The sequence below is a fragment of the Ipomoea triloba genome, chromosome 8, assembly GCF_003576645.1.
Source record: "Ipomoea triloba cultivar NCNSP0323 chromosome 8, ASM357664v1".
Classification (NCBI taxonomy): Eukaryota; Viridiplantae; Streptophyta; class Magnoliopsida; order Solanales; family Convolvulaceae; genus Ipomoea; species Ipomoea triloba.
The window spans coordinates 13211745-13237810 of record NC_044923.1 but is presented as its reverse complement, the minus strand read 5'-3'; the positions used below and the strand labels follow the sequence as shown (position 1 = coordinate 13237810).

The window sequence follows — 26066 nt, the reverse complement described above, 5'->3', positions numbered from 1 at the left end:
AATAGTTTTTCTGAGCATCATTTAAAGTTCTAGAAGCATAATAAATAACATGGGATGATTTCCCGAGCTTTTGACCCAACACAGCCCCTACTGCGTGATTACTTGCATCACACATAATCTCGAAAGGATAGTTCCAATTAGGTGGCTGAATGACCGGGGCAGACGTCAACAACTCTTTTAATTTGTCAAATCCTCCTTTACACTCTTCATCAAACTCAAAGGAGGTTTCTTTTTGCAACAATTTGCACAAAGGTAGGGCTATCTTCGAGAAGTCTTTGATAAATCTTCGGTAGAAACCTGCATGTCCAAGAAAAGAGCGGACTTCCCGCACATTAGTAGGGTAAGGTAGAGATTCAATAATATCGACTTTAGCTTTATCAACCTCAATCCTTCTAGATGAAATAACATGCCCCAAAACATAACCTTGATCAACCATAAAATGACATTTTTCAGAATTTAACACAAGGTTACTTTCTATGCATCTTTTTAAAATGAGTGTAAGGTTATGCAAGCAATTATCAAAAGAATCTCCATAAACTGTAAAATCATCCATAAAAACCTCTATTATATGCCCAACATAATCAGAAAATACGCTAACCATACACCTCTGAAAGGTGCCCGGGGCATTACAAAGGCCAAACGGCATGCGTCGATATGCAAAAGTGCCGAAAGGACATGTAAAAGTAGTCTTTTCTTGGTCTTCTAGAGCAATTGCAATCTGAAAATAACTTGAATAACCATTAAGAAAACAAAAATAAGAACGACCAGCTAACCTTTCTAGCATTTGATCAATAAAAGGTAAAGGGAAGTGGTCTTTTCTTGTTACAACATTCAACTTCCTATAATCTATACAAACTCGCCATCCATTTTGAATACGAGTGGGAACCAATTCATCATTTTGGTTTTTCACAACTGTAATTCCTGTTTTCTTAGGAACCACCTGAGTTGGGCTAACCCATTTGCTGTCTGAAATTGGATAGATTATCCCAACTCCAAGGAGTTTAAGGACATCTTCCTTCACTACTTCCATCATGGGTGGGTTTAGCCTCCTTTGCGGTTGACGGGATGGTTCTGCTCCTTCCTCTAATAGAATTCGGTGCATGCAAGTGGATGAGCTTATTCCTTTGATATCTGCAATTGTCCACCCAATGGCAGCTTTGTGTTCTTGCAACACATGGACAAGTTTTTCCTCTTCTGTTGTAGAAAGTTTAGTTGAAATTATGACTGGCAATGTTTTATTTTCTCCCAAGAAAGCATATTTAAGGTGTTCGGGGAGAGGTTTCAACTCGGAGATAGGTGCTTGCACAACAAATGGTAACAATTTTTTGCTAGAAACAGGTAAAGCCATATAAGAAACATTATTATGTTGGTTCAATTTAGGACAATAATTCAATGATGCAATAGTCTCTTGTAAATTGGCACTCAAAGCAAACTCATTATTCCCATTTTCAAGGTGTTCACTAATAACAACTTTCAATTCATCATTACCATCAAATTCAAAAACTTCTTCAACTAATGAATCAAGAATATCAACAGAATAAGCAGAGTTATCATCACTAGGGCATTTCATAGCATCATAAATATTGAATGTAACAATATTACCATCAAACTCCATAGTAAGTGTACCACTATGAATATCAATTTTTGTTTTTGCAGTTTTTAAAAATGGTCTTCCTAGTAGAATAGGTGCAGAATGATCATTATTTTCCATATCAAGCACATAGAAATCAGTAGGGAATATCAAATTATTAACTTGCAACAATACATCTTCAATAACACCCCTAGGATATGCATTAGATCTATCAGCCAATTGGATAACCACACTAGTTTTATTCAAAGGTCCAAGTTTTAAAGAAGCATACGCAGAATATGGCATAACATTAATAGATGCTCCTAAGTCTAACATGGCTTTCTCAAGTCTAGTATCACCTATCATACAAGGAATAGTAAACATACCTGGATCCTTGCATTTTTCAGGAAGCTTGCTTTGAATCACAGCTGAGACATTCTTTCCCATTATCACTTTCTCACCTCTTTTTTACTTTTGCTTCCTTTTTGTTGTACACAACTCCTTTAAGAATTTAGCATATCTAGGAACTTGTTTTATTGCATCAAGTAATGGAATATTTACTTCACAATTTTTGAAAGTTTCATATAACTCTACATCTTTTGCTTCTTTTTTAGATTCTGACAAAGCTTGAGGAAATGGGGGAGTTGGTTTATAATCAGAAGGACTAGGGGACTTACCTTGAGAATTTTCGTTGTTGCTAGTTTCTTCTTTTTCTTTATCCACTGATGGAGTAGCATTTGTAGGACCTTCAATTTCCTTACCACTTCTCAAAACAATTGCACTTGCATTTTCTCTTGGATTGACCACCGTTTGAGAGGGTAATTTGCCATAACTCTGTGCCTCCAACCGACCTACCGTAGTTGCTAGTTGGCCCATTTGTCTTTCTAAGTTCTGGATGCTAGCTTTCGTTTCTTGAAAATTGGACTTTGTTTCTTGTTAGAATAGTTGTGTTTCTTGCTGAAATTGTAAAGTGTTAGTGGCAAGAGACTTCACAATGTCTTCAAGATTCATACCTGAGTTAGAGCTTTGTGCCGGTGGTTGTCTTGAAGGAAATGGTTGTCTATACTGCTGAAAATTTGAACGATTCTGAACAATCTGGTTCCCTTGTGAGTTCCCATAGCTAAGGTTCGGGTGATCCCTCCAACTAGGATTATATGAATTAGAAAATGGATCATACTTACCTTGAGGTTGTCCAGGAAAACCTCCAGCCGCATTGACATGTTCAATAGGTTCTTCTTGAAGAATCGGGCAAGCATCAGTTTGGTGTCCAACTACCGAGCAAATTCCACAAGCTTTCACAGTTTGCATATTTCCTACAGCTAATTGACGAACAAGAGTAGTTAAACCAGCCACTTGTTATTCAAGATTGGAAATACTTACCTCATTTATTTGCTTGGATGGTTGGACAAGTCTATTGCCAAACTGTTGAGAATTTGCTGCCATGTTTGCAATTAGATTCTTTGCAGCATCCGGTGTCTTATCAACTAATGCACCTCCACTTGCAGCATCAATCATGCTTCTATCAGTCGGAAAGAGTCCTTCATAGAAGTACTGAATAAGTAATTGTTCCGTGATTTGGTGATGAGGGCAACTTGCACAAAGCTTCTTAAAACGCTCCCAATATTCATAAAGTGACTCTCCATTGTGTTGCCTTATACCACAAATTTCCTTTCTGATGTTGGCCGCCCTTGAAGCTGGAAAGTATTTTTCAAGGAACACCGTCTTCAAGTCATTCCATGTGGTGATGCTCCCGGAAGGTAGGTAATATAGCCAATCCTTTGCTGAATCCTTCAAAGAAAAAGGAAAGGCTCTCAACTTGATTTGTTCTTCAGTAACCCCCGTAGGTTTCATACTTGAACACACCACATGAAATTCTTTTAAGTGTTTGTGAGGATCTTCACCTGCAAGTCCATGAAAAGAAGGCAAAAGATGAATTAATCCAGATTTTAATTCAAATTGTACATTAGCATCTAAAGCAGGAAACGTAATGCATAAAGGCTGTTGATCTAAATTTGGAGCTCCAAGCTCTTTCAAAGTCCGATTTTGAGCCATTGGTTTTTCTTCTAAATCAGAATGTGAGGAAGATGGGGAATCAGTAGCCAGTGCACTAAACTCCAATTTCCTCCGAGATTGTTTTTTTAACCTGCGTAGAGTTCTTTCTATTTCTGGATCGTATGACAATAATTCTCGATTAGCAGATCGAGTTATAGGCATAAAACATGAAAGATATTGCAGCAATTAAACAAAGTAATGAAGACACATAATTTTTTTTTTGACAACTGAATAAGAAGAATGCATAAATAAACAAATAAAGAAATAAAATAAACTAGAAAAGCTCCCCGGCAACGGCGCCAAAATTTGGCGAGCTATCGTAGGCTCCCAAATTAACCTTAAAAACGTAGTAGTGAGAGTAAGGATCGTTCCCACGAGGAGTAACTAGTTTGATTTATGAGTTCAAATTAAAGAGGGGGGGTTCGGTATGAAATTAACATTCAAAATAAGTAAATGAATAAATAAGAACAGAAAAGATGATAATCAAGCCAAAGTTTACGAAAGAAATCAATTGAACTTTTAATACTTGGTCTAAGAAAACATTCACCACTGGATTTTAGTAACTGATCATAGATTCACAATTAATTCATAACAATTGAACATTCGTTGTGGGATTAATTCCCGATTTTCCTTAGTCATAGGTAATCAAACACAAGCGGTATCAACTACCCCTAACTATCAAATAACACAAGACAAGCACTTATATTTAATTTGATAGCAGCATTAAAATAAGAAAATCAACGAAACTGAATAACATAAACAAATGCAGTTATGTTTAATTCATATTAATATTCTTCCTATGATTAAATTAACACTAAGCCGTGATAAAATTAATCATAGTTGCTATACAGATTAGAAAATCAATTGAACGAATCGTTAACTAATCTAGCAATAAACTGTTTAAGTAATTAAACTAGTAGGCCTCCTAGCAATTAACTGCAACAGTCATATAAAATAAAACAAATGAAAGCACAGGAGAATATCAATTACTCAAATGAATATGAATTCAACATTAAGAACTAATTCAATCTCACAGTACAGGATGATTCAGGGTTCATGTAATATTTTGACAAAGTTTAGAGAATTAGCCTCGCAGGGCCATGAACCAGAGAATTTTAACAGAAAAATAAAAACTTGTAAACTGGAGAAAACTATAAAATTATGCATAGCTAGTCTGATTCTTCAACAACAAGAACTCACTGCTATTTATACACTTCTAATCCCAACAAAAAACTCTTAAATTGAGGGAAATAATTAATTTGAAAATTAATATGAACCTCTCAAAAATAGACTCAAATGGTAGAAATCATCTTTGCCATCCGTTTCCCCTGTTGACCGACGATATTTTCTCCAGAATTCCGATGAGTCGCGAGTGCCGTTGATGAAGCGACAGAGTCTTCGCATGTCTTCGTACGTGAGCTGCTGCGCAAGGAAACAATTAAACATCCAAATATTTGAATTCATTTTTTTTTGTTTATTTAGTAGGCTAGGTTATTATATACATTGGGCCAAACTTATTAGACAACCAAAGAAATGGGCTAAGATGTTTTTGGACTAAAAATAATACTTAAATCATTATAAAGAATTGGGCTACAAGTTTGTTGGACTCGAACTTAAAATTATTAACTAATAAAATATTTATTTAACTTATTGATTACTAAACTTTAAAAATAAATAATTATTATATAATAATAAATAATTAATGCTAAAATATTATAAAGATGTACATAAAATAAAGATATAAAATATGTCTATCAAGGTGCCAAAGCCAACGTGGTGGAGCACGATCAAAGCTCCAAGAAAGCCAAGAAGGGCAAGAAAAAGTTGTGTCCGAAAGGTGGTGTTTCCAAGGGCAAATTCCCGGGAAAATGCTACAATTGTGGCAAGATGGGCCACAAGTCCTTGGAGTGCAAGGCTCCAAAGAAAAAGAACAAGGGTTCTGAAGCCAACATGGTTGGCGATATGAGCCAAAAGGTGGCTTAAATTAGCCTCTCGGCTATGGTCACCGAGGTGAACTTGGTGGGTTCCAACCCACGCGAATGGTTCATCGACACTGGTGCAACTAGGCATCTATGTTGCAACCGTGGTATGTTCAGTACCTTTGAAGCCATTGAGGGTGCAAAGGTCTGGATGGGAAACTCTATTCAGTCCAATGTTGAGGGCGTGGGCAAAGTGATTCTGAAGATGACTTCCGGGAAGGAACTAACTTTGAATAATGTTTTGTATGTTCCGGACCTTAGGAAGAATCTTGTTTCTGGCTCGTTGTTGAACAAGCACGGATTCAAGATGGTCTTCGAATCGGACAAAGTAGTTTTGTCAAAGTTAGGGATGTTCGTTGGAAAAGGTTATGTACTTGACGGGCTTTTTAAGCTTAATGTAATGCCGATATCAATAAAAGCAAAGTTAATTCCGTTTACTTGCTTGAGTCTTCCAATTTGTGGCATGGTAGACTAGGTCATGTTAATTTTAATTCTATGCGTAGATTAATTAGCATGAACCATATCCCTAATTTTCAAGTTAATACAAATAAATGTGAAATTTGTGTTGAGGCAAAACTAACGAAAACTCCCTTCAAATCGATTGAAAGGGAAACTGAGCCACTAGAATTGGTACATAGCGATTTGTGCAATTTTAGATCGATTCAAATGAGAGGTGGTAATAAATACTTTATCACGTTTATCGATGATTGCACACGATTTTGCTATGTGTATTTGCTAAAAAGCAAAGAAGAAGCCAAAGAGAAATTCATTCTTTATAAGGATGAAGTGGAAAACCAACTTAATCGAAAGATTAAAAAGTTTAGAAGCGATAGAGGTGGTGAGTACGAAGTACCTATCGGTGACTTCTGTGCAAGTGTTGGAATAATACACGAGCGTACTGCACCTTATGCACCTCAATCGAATGGTGTTGCCGAACGTAAGAATCGTACATTGAAAGAGATGATGAATGCGATGCTTATAAGTTCGGGTTTACCTCAAAGCATGTGGGGTGAGGCGATTTTGACAAGCAATCACCTTTTGAATAAGGTACCTCACAAGAAGCTCGATAAGACTCCTTATGAGCTGTGGAAAGGTAGGAAACCTTCTTACCAATACCTCAAAGTGTGGGGGTGTCTTGCCAAAGTTTTGGTTCCAACACCAAAGAAAATAAAGATAGGTCCAAAGACGGTGGATTGTATCTTTATTGGATATGCACACAATAGTAGTGCTTATAGGTTCTTAGTACACGAGTCCCATAATCCGGACGTATATAAGCACACTATACTCGAATCAAGAAATGCAAGTTTCTTTGAAAATGTATTTCCTTGTAGGTCTGATGAAAGACCAAGTACATCATCTCGAGAGGTCGAGAGATCTAGTACGCCAATTCGAGAGGTCGACAGTGATATATGCTGTTTGGAACATTTATTCACCCCTTATTTTAGTTGTTTTGAGGTTTATTTTCTGTATCCTAGTGAAATTGGGAATTGTTTGTGTGTTATTTTGTCCAAGTGCTGATTTATCTACAAGGAACAACAAAGGAAAAATATTGGAACATTTTGGACAAGTTCTGGAAGAAAAGGGAATTACAAGGAAGAATACAATTGGGAAAAGAATTGGAAGTTGCCTAATGGGCCAAGGCCTATCTACCTCCTATATATTTGACCTATTCTCTACAATTGAAGGAGTCCCCTTACAGAGTTTTAAACCCTAGTTTGTTAGATTATTTTCCCCTTCTCTTTATATTTCCTTAGCATAGTTTAGATTAGTTTTACATGAGATAATTTATATTCAAGCTTGGAATCTGGGATTGAAGTTGGATTTGTTCTTTATCAGTAAAGTTTCTCTTCCCTTTATATTTCTTGCAATGTTTATGGTTATATATTATTTTGCTTTGTTTACTTCCATCATGCGGGAGTAATTCGTTTATGGATTTGGATTAGGGGTCCATTGTTAATCTTGATGTTCGATTTATGATTATATGCATAAAGGGATTGAATCTTTTGCCTAGGGTTTATGTTGATTTGGGGATTTCTTTCTACTTGTTATTGATTGGTGGCCACAATTAATTGCTAGTCTGGGAGAGGGATTCATTACAACGAAAGTTGGATGGAGACCTCAAGCCTTACCAAATTCAACCTAATTTTCCTGCTATGAAAGTGGAGGTAATTTTGGGGGCTTACAATGCTTAGGTGCTTAAGGTTATAATTGATGCATCACGATGGTGGGGCAATTGCAGCCTAATTCGCTTATTGATTACGAAAGTAGCTGCGTGAATTCTTTTGTGCATTGCCCATAAATCCCTTGGTTAATTATTCCTTCCCAAATTCTGAGTTTGTTAGAACATCAAGGTTACGATCCCCCTGATCTGGCCCATACCTTTACCATATAGTTTACATCCTAATCAATTGTTTTCTTTTATCCCACATCATCCAGTCTTTGTTACTTGGATTCTATAAATTCATATACTCTAGTGCCTGGTAATTCACACAGTCTCGTGCCATAACCCCAATCCTCAGCGGAACGACATTACACCCTTTTACACTCATCATTTGTGCTCATCACATTTTGGCGCCGTTGCCGGGGATTGGTTTATTTGGTTTTGATTGTGTGATTAATTTCTTACTAGCATTAGAGTTAGTGAATTTTAGGAGATCAAGTTTTATTTTATTTTATTCATATTTCGAAAAAATATATATATATTTGCACTAACCCATAACTAGTTCCTTCCAAGAGTGTTTGTGGTTGTGTTAGACAGCAGGTTACCCTCCTTTTATGCACACTAGATCGAAAGGGAGCACGAATCTTCGTCCCTACGATCTAAATCTTGAGAGGAAATTAAGGAGGGAGAAGAAGAGGTTACTTGATTGGCTTCGAAAGTTTCAGGACTTAGAAGTTGACATGGAGACCGGAACTAGTAGCAATACCGGGCAACAAGCCCATACTGGTGTCAACACACAGCACCCGGGGCAGAGAGAGACAGTTGGGGACAACTCTAGAGCTCGTGCTGATCCCCAAATTCCAAATGTTCAGAATCAGGCACAGAACTTCAGGGCTGATCCAAACCCAAATTCAATGTTGGGGGAGGATTGGGTGCTCAATTCATGCAGCAACAGCCTGTGTACCAGTAGCCAGGCTATGGGGTTAGGATGCAAAATCTTCTCCATCAGATGAATCCCAACCTGTTTCAGCAATTTGCCCAAGAGTTTCCACAGGCAGAGCCAATGGCAGCACATTTAGCCCCTGAGTTTACTGAAGAAGATTGCATTGTGTATCCAGGGATTGAGGCAAATAATTTTGAGTTGAAGACTCAGCTCATTCAGATGGTCCAGAATAATCAGTTTGGAGGATCGCGGGTTGAGGACCCGAAAACCCACATAGTTCATTTTGACTGTATCTGCCAGACCATCAAGATGAATGGTGTTCCCAGTGAAGCCATCAAGCTGAGACTGTTTCCTTTTTCCCTGAGAGATCATGCACAGCGTTGGTTGAATTCTTTTCCAGCCAACCATTTCATTACATGGGAACAGCTCCACAAGGCTTTCATGCAGGAGTACTGTCCTCCGTCCAAGGCTACCAAGTTAAAGAAGCAAATTCAGAATTTTCAGCAGTTTGGCAATGAAGATCTACTTGAGGCTTGGACGAGATTTAAAGAATTGAGGAGGCAGTGCCCGAAGAATTTGATGACCCCAGGTGATTTTATGTCCTCATTCTATGAGGGATTGTCTAACTGGTCAAAGATTATTGTAGATACCTCATCCTTTGGGGGTGTTTTCATTGATATGGGACCGACAGCTGGAGAGCAGTTGATTGAGAGGATCACCTCTAACAATACTTACTGGTACACTGAGGGGGATGATATACCAAAGAGAGAGAAGGCAGCTGGATGTTCGAAGTTGGAGAGAAGATGGCAATGCAGGCTTAGCTGGATACTATACAACACATGCTAAAGCAGTTAGTACAGAGCCCTACTCAGAGTGTCCAGGCAGTTGCTCAGCCTCCACTGATTCCACAGAATCCTTATGTTCCTAACCCCTATTCTGTGCCACAGGTACCTCTTGTAGCCTGTTGTGCAACTTGTGGTTGAAATCATGTAGCTCAGACGTGTCCTTTGTTAGACTTCGGTAACCAAGTCCCTCAGCCTAATGTGGAGCAAATTGATCTCATTAGTTATTCTAGACCACAAGGCCAGGGGCAAGGTTATGGGAACTACCAGCAGCAAGGATGGAATCAGGTTGTTCCCTCTTGGAACAATCAGGGAAATCAAGTGAGGAACAATCCACCAGGATTTCATGGTAACCAAGGGAACAGGGGTGAAAACCAAGGCCAATGGAGGAACAATCAGAATTTTGGGCAGAATAACCAGAATGTAACTCAAGGGCAGTTCCAACAAGGAAATCAGAATTTTGGGAACACTCAGGGTCAAGGTTCTTCTAAACCACCTCAAGATGTTGATATACAGCTTCTCATAAACACTATGATGGCTTAGTTCGGCAGGTTACAAGCAGAGAATGTTCAGCAGTTTAGCAAGCTACAAGCAGAGATAGATGGTCTCAAGGCTCAGCAGCAAGGAAGAGGTAATCAGTTTCCTAATCAACCTTCATCTTCGAATGGTAGACTGCCAGCAAGCACAGAAAATCCAAGGCACCAATTGAATGCAGTCACCACTAGAAGTGGATTAGCTTTGAAGGACCCCCCTTTTCCTTCGAATGATCCAGTGCCTGAAAAAGCTGATAAGAAGGATGAGGGTGTTCAAGTTGAGGATGTTCTTGATGATAGTGAGGAGGAGCCTGTGGTGCAGGGAGATAGTGTTAAGGAGAAAGCTCCTGAGCAGAATGAGAGTGCTCCAAGTAAGAAGCATGAAAGGAAGAACAAGAAGGTAGATGAGTCGGTTATACCTTACAACCTGTTACCATATCCACAGAGGTTGTGGAAATCAAAGGAGTCTGATAGAGAGAGCAAGTTCCATAAGATGTTGGATAAGCTGAAAATCTCCATGCCTTTTGTTGAAGCAATCACTCAGATCCCATCGTACAAGAAGTTTCTAAAGAATATTTTAGGCAATAAGAAAAAGCCAGAGAAGAATGCGGTGGTGGATCTGAGCGAAGGAGCCTTGACCTGTGCAGTTCTTCAACATAAACTACCTCCTAAGCTGAAAGATCCAGGTAGTTTTTTCATCCCTTGCATCATTGGTGGATTTGTAGTTGGGGTGCTCTGTGTGATCTGGGTGCCAGTGTTAGTCTTATGCCATATTCTTTATGTAAGAGGCTCAACCTAGGAACACCAAAACCCACCTCCATGACCCTACAGATGGCGGATCGCTCCATAAAGCGTCCGGTGGGGGTTCTAGAGGATGTCCCGGTCATGATTGACCAGTAGTTTATACCGGGGGATTTTGTTGTTATGGATATAGAGGAGGATGCCAAGGTTCCTATTATACTTAGTAGACCTTTTCTAGCTACTGCTGGTGCACTTATTGATGTAAGGAGAGGCAAACTAGTGATGGAGGTGGCTGAGAACAAGATTGAGTTTGACATATTCAAAATGGCGAAACACCAGCCCTCGTATGTTGATGAGTGTTACTTGATAGAAGGGCTGGGTGAGTGCACTGCTGAAAGTAGAAAGATTGAGTTAGGGGATTTGCATGTTTCCCCTATTGATCCTGGACCCCCTGAACTGTCAAGTGTGTTGAAACAAAAGAAAAAGTTCTTTGGTTCTAGTGGTTTCTACAAAAGATGGATGAGGGCGCTGTCTAAGTTCAAGAGGCCACCGGATCGCGTGGTCCACAATCCCACCTGATATCCATGAGGTTGAGTCGAGCTGACGACAGTAAACTTAGCGCTTCATGGGAGGCACCCCATGTTATCATTTACTTTTCGCACTTTACTTTATTGCATTTTTCTTTTTCTTTTAGTTCGAAGTAGAGTTAGGAATTTTCTTTGTTTACGGGGTATTCCTTGGGTTATTTTTGTGAGAGATTTGCATTATTTTACTTTTGAGAGAGTGGGGAATGGTTAGAATTGAAGAGGTTAGGCCTTAGAACAGTTTAAAAGTGTTTTAGTACATATTTTGGACTAACTTGCAGGTGAAACCGAACTTGGGTGCGAAAAGAACGGAAGTGCAAAAAGAGAGCTCTGGATCACGGCCAGGCTCACGGCCGTGACCCCAGCCGTGATGCCTGGGCGACGATTCCAGTAGCTACAGAGTATAATAGAGCTCTGGGTCATGGGCCACATCCCGGCCGTGACCCCGCCCAGAAATTCCAGTGCAGTACAGGCCGAAAGAGGGCTCTGGGTCACGGGCCACCTCCCAGCCGTGACCCAGGCCATGAGGGTTGTTCCAGATTTCCAGTGCTGAGAGCACTCTAGAGAGCTCTAGGTCACGGGCCACCTCCCGGCCGTGACCCAGGCCGTGATGGCGGCGGAAATATTCCAGTACCGAGAGCGTTATAGAGGGTTCTAGGTCACGGGCCTCATCCCGGCCGTGACCCAAGCCGTGATGGCGATCAGTCTTCCCCTTTTAAAAAAAAAGAGTAAAAATGAAAAAAAAATGTTATGTTTTCTAGTTCGTTTTGTCTAGTTCGTGGGGCCTTGGTTGTCCAGTTTAAGTGTGGGGGGGGGGGTACTATTTCTGATGAAATCTGGATGAAGTTTGCTTGAAGGACTCAATTTGCAGCTAAAGGTAATGTGTTTTCCTTATGTTGTGGCTGTGACCGCTTTACTTCCTGCTGGTTTGTGGTTTGTTTGGTGGTTCTTGTGCAGCCTGTTTGTCAGGGATGATTCAAGGTTGAGCTTGTGTTTAATTCAGTCTCTTGCCAATAATTGGGTTAACCTCTAACCTAAATGTTCTCCCTGTGTGTTATGCATTGCTAGTGAAGGCTTATGTGGGATTCCGGTGATATTTGTTCTGTCATAGCTTGTCTCAGTGCTCTCATAGTGAAGTCTAGAATTTGCATGCTTTGAAGTGATTTAGGCCATTGTTGTTAGCCCAAGCCTTTAAACCTACCCTGTGTTACATTTATTTTCCCTAGTTGTCCCCTTTGAGCCTTGTTTTTGTTTAATAAGTGCAAAAGCACTTAACCCCGTTCTTTATGTTGTTTTTCTTGTTTAACCCATTATTTGACCCTTAGCCCTAAGCCATATATTTTCCATTCACCCTTAGAGAGAATGTAGCATTTGTTCTTTAATTTAGAGGAGATTTATCTTTTTGAGCTTATTTTTTATAGAGTTATTCCTGTTATCTTTGTTCTAGTGTGGGGGTGTGGTGAAGGAGTTGATTGGTTATTGTGAATTGAATGAAAGAAAGGGCTTGTTGGTTGAAAGAAAAGAAAAGAAATAAAAAGAAAAAGGAAAAAAATTGAAAAGAAAGAAAAAAAGAAAGATGAATAAAAATACAAGTCAGGTTGCTTGAATAAATGTCCTCAGCCCCACTAGTTTAGAATACTCTTGTGTTTCTAATTATGTTTTGCTCTCTTGATTCATATTTTCCATATCTCCTCTAGGTTCAATTGTGAATAGGTGTGAAATTCTCTCTCGTTTGTTTATTTTTCCATATCCTTTCTTTGCTTAGCCACTCACCCTTAGCCCCATTACAAGCCAAATAAAGTCCTATTTGATCTAAGCATGCAGTTTTAGAGTGATCTATGTGAGTATGAAGGGCATGTCTATGGGAGTTCATCTTAAGCCAAGTCTTGCATAATCTTAACTGAGTACATGTGCATACAGGGTTTAATCTACCTAATTTCGGGTGCCCGGTTATTGGCCTGAGAGTGGAACTCACTTGTGATTCTGAGATTATTCTTGAAGCAGGCTAGGTTGTACAAGTTGGTTGGTGGTATGTTTGGTTGAGCAGGAAGGTAGTGTGATCAGTTGCAGTGCATGGAGGGTGGATTATCCTAGGTAATTGCTTGAGGACAAGCAAAAGTTCTAGTGTGGGGGAGTTGATATCTGCTGTTTTGTACATTTATTCACCCCTTATTTTAGTCGTTTTGAGGTTTATTTTCTGTATCCTAGTGAAATTGGGAATTGTTTGTGTGTTATTTTGTCCAAGTGCTGATTTATCTACAAGGAACAACAAAGGAAGAATATTGGAACATTTTGGACAAGTTCTGGAAGAAAAGGGAATTACAAGGAAGAATACAATTGGGAAAAGAATTGGAAGTTGCCTAATGGGCCAAGGCCTATCTACCTCCTATATATTTGACCTATTCTCTACAATTGAAGGAGTCCCTGACATTGCGGTTTTGCGTAGGGTTGGAGTGTCAAAAGATATTTGTATAATAAAACGGAAAGTCTGTGACTCCCCGAGTGTCGGTCTCGAAGGAGGGACGTGGAGGTGTGTCAAACGTTCGGGAGTTTACTTGATTGGATCATGCATGTGATTCGAGTGTGGTGAAGGATGATTTGTGAGTGAGAGTAGTTCATTAGTTGGTTGTGAGTGCAAGAGAGTAGTAAATAAAAGTGATTTTGGGAATATGTAAAAGGGGTAGGGATTGGCTAGTGTTCATGAATATTGCATAGTGAGTGTCTAAGGGTCAAGGATTAGGATTGCTAAGATATTGTCTATTCAAGAGTGTGTTGTCTTAGTCCTTTTCCACCTTGTGTACTAAGGCTTCTTTGACTTAGGAGTGCCTTCAAGCATCCAAAGTTCTAAGAGGAATTTTATCAAACACTTAAGTTACACACTATCCTACTATTCTTAAGAAGTCCATAGGAACTTTGATTGTATAAAGCTTCAAATCTTAACTCTAATCAAAGACATGAGAGAGTCAAGAGCTCAATCTCTCATCTAAATTGGCCAAATCCAAACAAGATATCATCAAAACAACAATCAAAAGACAAGAATAGATAATCCATCAACACAAACTCTTAGATCCAAGATATAGAAATAAGATCATCACAAGGGCAATATTCAATCACACAATCCAAATCCCTAGACTAAATTAGCTACTCATGATATGAAATGAAAGTGAAAGCTAATTCAATCCAAGAACAAGATAGCTAAAATTATAGAAATGAAATAGAGATCACCTAGAGAGAAGAAGATCTTCAATCCAAGCTTTTTGTCTTCTACAATGGAGTATTGATCTAATCTAAAAAACTAAGAAAAATGGAGAAAGCTCTCCAAAGAAAAACTAAGAAAAGGGAAAACTAAAATTCTGGAGATCCTCCTCTGAAAATTCATCAAAGGGGTTTAAATAGTCTCCAAAATGACAACCCTAGCTGAAATTCGCGCATCACGCCTCCACGCCTCTCACACGCGTGTGAGCGTGCGTGGGGAGCTTCTGGAAAGTTTCCACTCTTGCTCACACGCGTGTGGCCTTCCAGATCGGTCCTCCGAGGCTCCGCCTTTGCCTGGTTTGCTCTTTAAGCTCATCTTTTGGTCCTATATGCTCCCGAGGCTCCTGTTTTACTTCTTTTAAGCTAAAAATAGCTTTTGTGCACCAGTTAGTGATTTTCAAGCATTTACGCACATAATTTACCAAATAAGGATGCTACAGATGCGATAAAACACCCTAAAATGTGCTTGAAATAAGGGTATCTCGGAGTCTTATCAGCGTCCACCTTCAAAATGAAACAGAACGAGGCAGAATCAGAGGACTCTCTACTGGACGCGCCTCTAGACCGGCTTAGATTGATACCGGATGTTCCTTTGGAGGATGAGCATGGAGAAAGGGAAAGAGGACTACGTGAAGCCATCCAAGAACTTCAAAACTGAGTGGATAGGATTGAATTGGAAGTAAGGAGGCTTACACTTAATCAACGAGGAGAGGAGCCGCTTGAGCCAATAGAATGATAGCGTGCACTCTTATGTTTATGTTTAGTTTAGCGTTACGTAGTTGTATTGCGTAGTTCCGTTATGCACATTCGTTTTGTTTTAATTCATAGTTTTGTTGCGTTATTTCTTTATGCTTCATTTCATTTCTTTTGTTCGTTATTTTGCTTATTACCCCTCTAAATATAGCTAATTCAAATGATGGAGAAATGTGCTTTGAGTTCATGCTACATTGCCCCAATTAAATTTTCAATTTCAAAACCCTAATTTTGAATTCGGGGAAGAAGATGAAGTTGACTTTTTGAAATTCTTGACTTTTATAGTTGACTTCTTATTTGACTACCAAATTGATATATCTTATGATGAATTTATGCATGTGTGTGATAATGGAATGATATTGTTGATATTCTTATGCTTGAATTGTCCAAAATATAGGGGAAACTATTCTTATGCATGTGTCCGTACTCGGTCCGTATGGTTCCATCAAGAAGTATAAGGCTCGACTTGTAATCAAGGGTTACAGGCAACGAGAAGGCCTCGATTACTTCGATACGTATTCTCCTGTGACGAGAATAAACTCCATTAGGATGATCCTTGACATAGCCGCATTGCGGAATTTGGAAGTTCATCAAATGGATGTGAAAACAGCTTTCTTAAATGACGAATTAGATGAGGAAATCTATATGGACCAACCCGAAGGGTTTGTGGTTCCAGGCCAAGAAAAGAAAGTGTGTAAATTAGTTAAATCGCTTTATGGTTTGAAACAAGCGCCTAAGCAATGGCACGAGAAGTTTGACCACTCGATGTTAACTAATGGGTTCAAAATAAACGAAAGTGGCAAATGTATCTACGTTAAGGAAACGGTAGATGGCTGTCATTCTTTGTTTATATGTGGATGATATACTCATCATTGGTAGTAATGATCGAATGATCAAGTCTACCAAGAACGTGTTAAATGCAAGGTTTGACATGAAGGATATGGGTTTGGCTGATTTAATCCTCGGGATTAAGATCATTAAAAGATCTGATGGTCTTGTGTTGAGCCAATCTCACTATGTTGATAAAATCCTTGGAAAATTTAACAAGGATGATAATCAATTGGCTAAAACACCATTTGATACAAACTTTCAACTGACCAAAAACCACGGACATTGTATTTCTCAAGTAGAGTATGCTCGGGTAATTGGTAGCTTGATGTATCTTATGAGTTGTACAAGGCCGGATATTGCCTTTGCTGTTAGTAAACTTAGTAGGTATACTAGCAATCCCGGTGAAATGCACTGGAAGGCAATAGTAAGGGTTATGAGATACTTGAGGTATACTCGTGATCTCGGACTGCACTATGTAAGATATCCTGCTATACTCGAAGGGTATAGCGATGCGAGTTGGATATCTGACATTAAGGATTCTAAATCCACGAGTGGTTATGTGTTTACACTAGCCGGTGCAGCCGTTGCATGGAAATCTTCCAAGCGAACAGTAATAGCTAGGTCTACAATGGAATCAGAAATGATTGCCTTGGACAAGTGCTGTGAAGAGGCTGAATGGCTACGCCATTTTTTGGAAGATATTCCAAATTGGGAAAGACCTGTACCTCCAATTTGTGTGCATTGTGATAGTCAAGCAACAATTGCGAGAGTAAAGAGTCAGATTTATAATGGTAAGTCTAGACATATGCGTCGTAGACATAACACCATTAAACAACTCCTCACAACTGGTGTTGTCTCGATTGACTTCATGAGGTCAATAGACAATATAGCAGATCCGCTAACCAAAGGGTTAAGCAAAGATGTTGTCGAGAAGTTGGCACGAGGAATGGGTCTAAAGCCTTTGGACTAAAAATTCCATAGTGGATATCCAACCTAGCTGGCGCCTAGGTTCAATGGGACAACTAAATTATGGAATAGCATGTCACTGTGGGGGTCCCCGGACTCCCCACCACTCCTCGTTAAAACAGTGACTCCCAATTGAGGCTAGCACTTTAGTGCTTTAATGATTCGATTGTCATCTGACATATGCTGTGTATGCAATGTCAAATGGACTTATGTTGAGTTGCGGGAAACTCGAGAAAGAATCACCTATGTGAGAGAGAAGTGAGGGTCGCTTCAAAGGAGAATTGAAGGGGCTTTATTCTTTAGAAACTCTTGCAGAACCAGGAACGGTGTCCCATGACCAAAATGGGCACAGTCATGAGAACAAAACATGGTTGGAAGGTTCCTGTGTGAGATTTGTCAATGTCTACACAAACGGCAGTCGGTTCAAAGACATCGCGTTCTACCGTACAGCTAGTAGAGTACATAGATCTCTCGAGGCAAGGTTCAAAGGGTTACACCTACCTTCGCTATGCAGGAATCAACCGTTAAACGCAGTTGTTTCCATTTTCTAAAATACCCTTGAAAATCATTTTTCATTCATGTGGGGGATTGTTGGAAAATTGCACTAAAATGGCATTTTAAGTGGCCATTTTGTGGTATAAATATATGTGGGTCCACTTCCGAATTTGGGTCGGGTCAAAGTGGATTCGGGTTCTTCGTTCTTAGATGAAGAGATTGATATATTATACGCTCACAATGGATAATGGGTGAATGAGAAATTGATTCTCAAAGTAGACCCATTTGAGATGGAATTCAAGTGTGGAAAAGCTTATGTAGCTTTGTCCCACATTGATTTGGAATGAACCTTTGCACCACTATATATACAAGGGTCTTATTATGACTAAGTAACTTGTATAGCATAGAGGCTCTCTCTCGCGCGCAGGGGGGGGGGTGCAAATCAAATCCCAAACTGAGCTTGAAAAAGTTTGACTCGTGTACGCCAGCACCTGCGGGCATAAGTTATGCTACATTTTCGAACGAGTTTTCCATCTTAGACCACAAGAGATCGAACTGACCTCTCGAGAGGTAGTCCGATGTCTCGAACTATGTTTCGAACCAAGTCGCTCGAGTGCGATATCGCGCCGCCCGGGTCGGCGCGCGCGTTCGATGTCTCGCGGACCAATCTGATGTCTCGAGCAATGTCTCGCTGCAGTGCGATGTCTCGAAGCTAGTACTTCTCGACGTCCTGCGGCACGAACTATGTCTCGAACTCGATCTCTCGAAGGTACGCGGACACGAACGATGTCTCAAACAGCGACTTTGGTGACCTCTCGGATGCAACCGTTCACCTACTGGATACGTTCAGAAATGACTCTTAATATTACGGAATTAATATGATTAATTCCAATCATTATTTCAGAGTTTATTTCTTGATTAAATGGAGTAGTAGTGAGTGTAAATAGGTTGCTAGTGGGTGGAGGTTATGAATGGGAATTAAATGCCAAATTTAATGCAATGATCCCATCCTTCACTATATATTCGTTGGTGAGCAGCAGATTTGTAAGAAGCAATACACAGAACACACCTACGAAACACTTTCTCCATCAAAACTCTGCTCATCCTTTCCTTCAAGCCATCTGCGTTCATCCCACCATTTTAGTTCGCCGGGCTCCAAGTTTGTGTGCTCAAACGCAGGAGTCGGAGTACGTTTTATCCTGGGAAACCTAGGCCGCAACGTTCCAGCACTTCGGGAAGCGGCAAATAAGGTTTTAAGGAAAGTGGCAACGCGACTCGTACTTACAACCGCCCCTAGTTCGTTCAGGTTCAACCTGTCATCCTCCAAGAAGGCCACTCAACACAGCATGGTTTGTGTTTCTTGTAATTGTTAATCCTACGTGGATTATTTCTTCTTCCTTGTAATCTGTTTAGCGTTGTTTTTCCACTTCCTTGTTTTTCTTGTATTTCCGAGATTGTCAAGAGTATTTTTCCTACAGAAATGGAGGTGTTATTTGGTTTGTTAATGGAGTTTTGCAGGTGTAGAGTCGGAGAAGACAGGGTTAGAGGAGGCTACTGCATCCCCTCTGTCTTGTTCACAGGACTAGCCGCGGGCATGGGGTGCCTGCGGGCTAGTCTCGTTCGTAGTGGAACTTCATGTTTTGCCAACTAATGCCGTGGTACCGCGTGGCATGGGCGGCGGCGTGCCTTGAGCTCCTACCGCCAGTTCTGTGGGACCATTGGGCTTTGATGGCAGGACTCGCCTATGGTACCGCGTGGCATGGGCGGCGGTGGGCCTTGAGCTCCTGCCTCCAGTTCCGTGGGACCATTGGGCTTTGATGGCAGGACTCGCCTGTTGAGTCTGACCACTGATCAACTTTGCGAACCGTTACAATGTAGTATCTGTTCAAAGCTACTTTCTCAACCTACTGAAGCACAAAGAGTTAACAGTTGCCTCCACTGAGGCTCGAATCCACTCCCCTCCATTTGGGAGTGTAAACCGGGTGCCACTAGACTACAAAGTCTATGGATTAATAAATGCATTTGTGAGAAGAGTAGTATATGAAGGGAGTCATTTACTGTGTTTCAAAGAAATGTTGGGAGTATGATGTTTAAGGATACTCGTTTTACTGTCTATTGAAACAAGGTGATGCATTTGCCCGTTAACCTCATGCATGCATCTATACTTACCAAATCAACCTATATTTTTATATCAATGATTACTTATCTATTTTGAAAGCTTATATAAATAAATAAATATATGTATACTTGTATAGTTTTGCAGTATAACTCTTTTAAATCTCTATCTATACCCTATTTAAATATATATGAAAGTATATATGTTACTTATGCACTATTTTCGGAACCATTTAGAAGAAAGGTTTTTAAAGATTATACCACCACTATTTTCATTAAGGGATCTAAGAAAACAATATATTTTTGGAGAACTCAATTGGACTATCGTCCATTCGGCAGAAATGATGAAAATTCGATAGAAAGAATCATAGATAATATGATGATGAGAAAGTATCCTGGTAGAAAAATCCTAAGTATATTTAGGGCTTGGGTGTGCACGTTTCCACATGAGAACACTTAAGGTAGCGGTCATGTTTCCACATGAGAAGTATGATGTGTTGGATCTCAGCGCTACTTCACCCATCCCGTGACTACGGGAAGTCAAGAGGTAGGTGGAGATTAACCATTTAACCACATCACTCCATGGTAAGCCACAGCGTCACGTCTCGAATCGAGCTCGGTCCGCCTAACCTAGGCCCACATCCCACCTGGGACTAGACTCGGCTTTCGCCTCGCCATAGATTCGAACCCGTGACCTCGGCTCTGATATCAATTGTTGGATCTCAGCGCTGCACTATGCTTACTTCCCAAGGGGTCACCCATCCCGTGACTTCCAGAAGTCAAGCACGCTTAACCACAGAGTTCTTTGGCTATCTGGTTGTCATATCCTACTTAAAACCAATTGGTGATAGGTAGGTGGACATTAACCATTTAACCACATCCCTCCATGGTAAGCCACAGCGCCACGTCTCGAATCGAGCAGGGGCTGAACTCGGCTAACCATGCCGACGCCCAACATGATGAAATGTTTCCTCCTGAATTATTATAAACATGATTATGTTCAGATGATGATATTATTGATTCCAAAGGAAGTTTTGAGAAAGCTTGCTTATACTTCGGCTACGAGCCGTATCTTATTTTCATATTTGATATGTTAGAAATGCTATTATGTTCTAAGAATTCCGTTTACTTATCTTGGTGGTATAAATGATTTCATTATGATCTACCATACTAATCTTTCCATGCCATTAAGTTCTTTTTTTTTTAATACTTAAAACATTAAACCCTTGCCCATCTATATTCACAAGCACATGGGCATGAGTTACTTTATTCATATGAGTACTTATATAAGCATCAGTATGTCTATTCATTATTTATATATTTATGATTTTATGTGCTACTTCACGATGTATGATGTCTTTATGTGACTATCTAAACTACCTATTTTTCCAAATCTATATATATGTATCTATTTTTTCAGGAAGGAGTGGTTTATACATAGCATTTATGCTAACGGTTTATTTTCTTGTGATTTTGCTTAACCCCTTTCAGGTTTGGACTGATATGTGCCGAGAGCGCCTTAGAGGAGTTAGATAGCTTAATATCTTTTTTTTCTAGCTCCTAGTGTAGTCCCATCTTATTATCTATGTTTTGATGAACGCCTTATTGACTCTTGATGACTAGACTGTATGTTTGGTTTTCTTTTTGGATAGTATGGTGCTTGGACACCGGTTTATGAACCCTTATAATTTTGGACCTGTAGATGTTTGGATTATTTATGGTTTAGCCTGGTAGTTACTCTTATGCAAGTAACTACGGCGGTAGCATCCCCTAGACTTTGAGTATATTAATCGAATGATGTTGGTTCATTAGTATTTAAATCCTTATCTTTATGCCCTAAGTTCTTAATTATAATCTAAGCTCGAATGTTAAAATTGAGGGTGTTACACTTATCTTCAAACCTTTATAACTCTACTCAGTAGAAGTAGAAAGAAGCGGAGTAAACTTTTGTGGAGTTGAAAAACCTAAGTACTCAAGATCGGCTTTGCGTTTAAGGCTTGAGTGATTTTTTTTTTGTACAAAAAGGGATTTAGTGCAAACATCCTTAGTAGATTTAATTAGAAGAGTGGAGTAGGCTTGGTTTAGCCGAATCACTATAAAAATCTCTCTCTATCTTTATTTTTACTACATACCTGCATACTCTAACACACAAATTATAACGTTTTAAGAAGAACAAAATTACATGCAACCAACCAAAAAAGGGTTTAAAATGTCTACTATGCATACTCAACAATTTGTTGAAGTAACCATTCGGTTTAATTGGACGAAAAGTTAAAATTTTCAAAATCTAAAAAGTCTATTCACCGCCTCCCTCTAGACTTGTTCTCAATCCTTCTAGGACCAACATAAGTCAACACATACATGTGATTTACAAATTTAGTCCTTTACAAATAACGAAAAACCTGTTTCACACCATCCCAATGATTTTTACCAAGGTTAGATTGGAATATCCTTAGCATTTCAACTACATGTGTTTGATCAACCTGAGTACACATTATTGCATATATCAAACTACCCACAGTTGAAGCATAAGGATACTTGACTTCATCAAGTTTATCATCATGATTTTGACGGCAATCTTCATTGCTTAACTTCTTACTTATATCAAAGGGTACTTGACCTTTTGCACAATAATCCATCTTGATACGCTGCAAGAGTGAATTAATATAATTCTTTTAGGACAATCAAAGTTTCCGTTGTGTCCTATCTCTGAGAACTTTAATGCTGAGGATATATGATGTCTCACCAAGATCCTTCATCTCAAAAGTGTTAAATAACCATTTTTTTTTAATATCCATAAAAAAGTATATCGTTTCCTGCCAAAAGGATATCATCAACATAAAAGACTAGAAATGCAACCTTTGCTCCCACTATTTCATGTAAATACAATTATCTTTTGAAATTTGAGTGAACCCATATAACCCTATAATCTCATTGAATTTTATATTCAATTGCCTTGAAGCTTGTTTCAACCCATAAATTGATTTCTTCAACTTACAAACCTTGTTCTCACTTCCAACTTCAATAAATCCCAAGGGTTGCTCCATGTACATATCCTCAAAACGGTCCCCATTCAAAGAAAAAAAAAACCATCTTTACATCTATTAGGAACAACTCATAGTCACAATAGGCAACCAATGATAAAATTGCCTTAATAGACTGAATCCTTGCCATCAGAGAAAAGGTATCATCATAATCAATTCTATATTATTGTGTGAAAACTTTTACAACCAACCTAGCCTTAAACCTCTCAACTTTTCAATCAGCATTCCTCTTATGTGTAAAAATCCACTTACACTTTACAGGTTTTATGTCATTAGGTGCAATAACAACATCCCAAACAAATTAGATTGGTATTCACCCCGTTGATCTGAATGAAAAAGTTTAATATGCTTGCCAATTATATTCTTCACTTACACTTTAAAGGTTTTGAAAACTTCTAAGCTTCACTTTTCTTATGTAAGAGGTAAACTTTCCCACATCAAGAAAATCCACAATACCAAGAGTTTCATAACTTCTTTGGGCAATTAAGGGAAAAAGAATCTTTGTCATTTTTCCATATATATAACTTTCACAAGTAGGTAATTCAAAAAAACCAATATCACTAAGCAAGCCATCTTTAACAAGTTTACAAATCTTGTTCTTACAAATGAAGAATTAGCAATATCATAAACAATATTACCACATAAAAAAACTTGATACATATCAAAATTCCGAAAATCCCTTAAAACTTGATACCACATAAAAAAACTTTGTACATCACCAACTTTCCACTACCAAAATAAAACATAAATCCATGTTTCTCCAAACATGAGATAGACAAAAGATTTCATCTCCTAGAATGTGCATATAAGCAATCCTTTAAATTGAAAAAAAAATTACTTTTATGTAACTTCAATTGATATGTTCCTACTCCTCCTACTTGGACTCTATCATCATTTTCCATATAGATAAAACTCTTCCCACTCTCAATCTTCCTTATTTCTTGAACCCCTGTAAATCATTAGAAACATAGACATTTACACTTGAGTCAGTCCACCAACTAAAAAGTTCAACGTATAGCACACAAGATTCAAGAAGTAATGACTCACTAGGATACATAGGTTTCTTATTCTACTCCTAATTCAAAAATTTGAAATCTCTCTTGAAATGGCCAAGTTTCTTACAAGTAAAGAAAACCTTTTGAAAAGTTTTGACTTCAACATGTTGATTACCCGGCCCTTTTTATGCTATTCTCACGAGCTTGAAATTTTTTCCCTTTTCTTTTCAAATTCTTTCTCTTCGGTTTCAATTCAACATTACTAGAAGAGGGTTAGATAAGTTCTTGCTTCCCACGCAAATTGTAGACAAGAGGCAACAGGAGTACATGTACTTACACACATACACACATAGAGTTCTACATTGAAAGCATGGATAATGCCATTTTTTCCCTTCATTTTCTATTCCATTATTCAAAAGTAAAGAATGGAAAAAAAAAAAAAAAAGATGTGTTTTATGATTACTAAAGGATTTGAACCGAATAATGAGGTTATAAAAATAGGCAAATAAACACGATAATTGGTATTGAATTCGATAGTAGGGCAGAAAAATATATATAATCAAATGCCACCAAATTATCCTCAATGACTTTTTGTCAATGAACTTAGAGGATGCAAAAAAGTTAAATCAAGAAATGACTCCTTGACTATTAACTTTTACCAATTTTTATTCACGACTTTAATTTCAATTGGACCATACATGATCCTTTGACTATTGACCTTTACCAAATTTCATATTCAAATATCAATTTGAATATAAATGATCCCTTGACTATTGATTTTGTTATAGATTTGGTCCTTCAGTTAAATATTCATTTAATAAACGTTAAATTTAAGAGTAAGAATGTAAAAATTGGCTTATTGTTGAGATGAGAAAATTGGATTCATTGGTAGTGAGAATGTAAAGAACATGTTGATGCATATGCCAATTTTGGACCAATCAAGCTACTAATAATCTATGCAACAAACTTGAGGCGATAATTATATTCTTTGTTTAATCACCTTCAAATATGAAAATCTAGAAAGGAAATTTTGCTAGCTAATTTTTACATTATTATCGTTAAATTTAATGTTTACTAAATAGATATTTAACTGGAAGACCAAATCTAGAACAAAATTAATAGTCAAAGGATCATTTATTGTCAAATTAAAAATCAAGGATAAAAATTATTAAATGCCAATAGTAATGAGATAATTTATGGTCTAATTAATCATTTATAAAATGATTCCATTAATTAGAATTAAATTAAGTCATGCAAGTATGCCCATAATTGAGATGTACAACTTTCATCTATTGACTATTGTGACATTTTTACTTTTAGTTATCCATTGTCAATTCAACCACTTTTGATTTGTTAGCTTTTATAAATTGGCTAAGCTGAATAAACAATATATTAAATATAATGTCTCACTTTCACTAAACATTATATATCTTAATATTAAGACATTTCAAACATTTTAGTCAAACATCATATATCTCAATTTTAGACATCACTTTAAATTGGCCAAGGACCTTGTAGTCCAGTGGCATTAAACCCTTTCCTTTATACGGGAGGTTGTGGGTTTGAGCCTCAGTGGAGTCAATGCTGACTCTTGTGCTTCAATAGGTTGAGAAAGTAGTTATGCACAGATACTGCATTGTAATAGAGTTAGTAGTATTCAAAAAAAAAAGACATTTTAATTAAAAGTTAATTCAATTTTTTTTAAAGATTTATAGGTGTCATTCTACTTTTAGTTTTATTTTATTTAAATTTTTCAGAAGTTTCACCATTGGTCTTAGCATTATTGTTGATCCTGAGTTACAAATCTAGGGAGGGGGGGAGGGGACTAAATAGACATGTAAAATCAAACTGTAAGTCCAAGAAACTTGAACTTATAAAACAAGTTTTAACACAAAGTACACAGTGGAAATATTAACCTCTGCTTACTTACTTGCACGTTTTAATCTTGTAAACTTTTTGGATTGGTTGGTTAATGTTGAATATGAAAGCTTGTAAGTAAACAGAGAGAGAGAGATTTTTATAGTAGTTAGGTCAAACCCAACCTACTCCACTCTTCTCCTAAAAATCTTTGGAGGATTGCACTATTATCTATCACTTAGTGCAATAGGGAGAACTTGAGCTTTGATCATAAAGTCGGGCTCAAGTATCGAGTTTTTTCACAAAGTCTAAAATGCTTGTTACTCTGCCTCATTCTACTTCTCTAAGTA

General features: G+C 38.3%; 1 non-coding gene and 1 pseudogene across 1 annotated transcript; one reads left to right on the top strand and one right to left on the bottom strand.

The window, feature by feature from the left end:
- The window catches only part of LOC116026981, a 39673-nt pseudogene extending 35889 nt beyond the window's left edge, over nt 1–3784 (bottom strand).
- Nucleotides 3144–3250, top strand: LOC116028143. Its single transcript, XR_004100090.1, has one exon. It is a non-coding gene; the product is annotated as a small nucleolar RNA R71 (small nucleolar RNA).
- Nucleotides 3785–26066: the final 22282 nt, after the last annotated feature.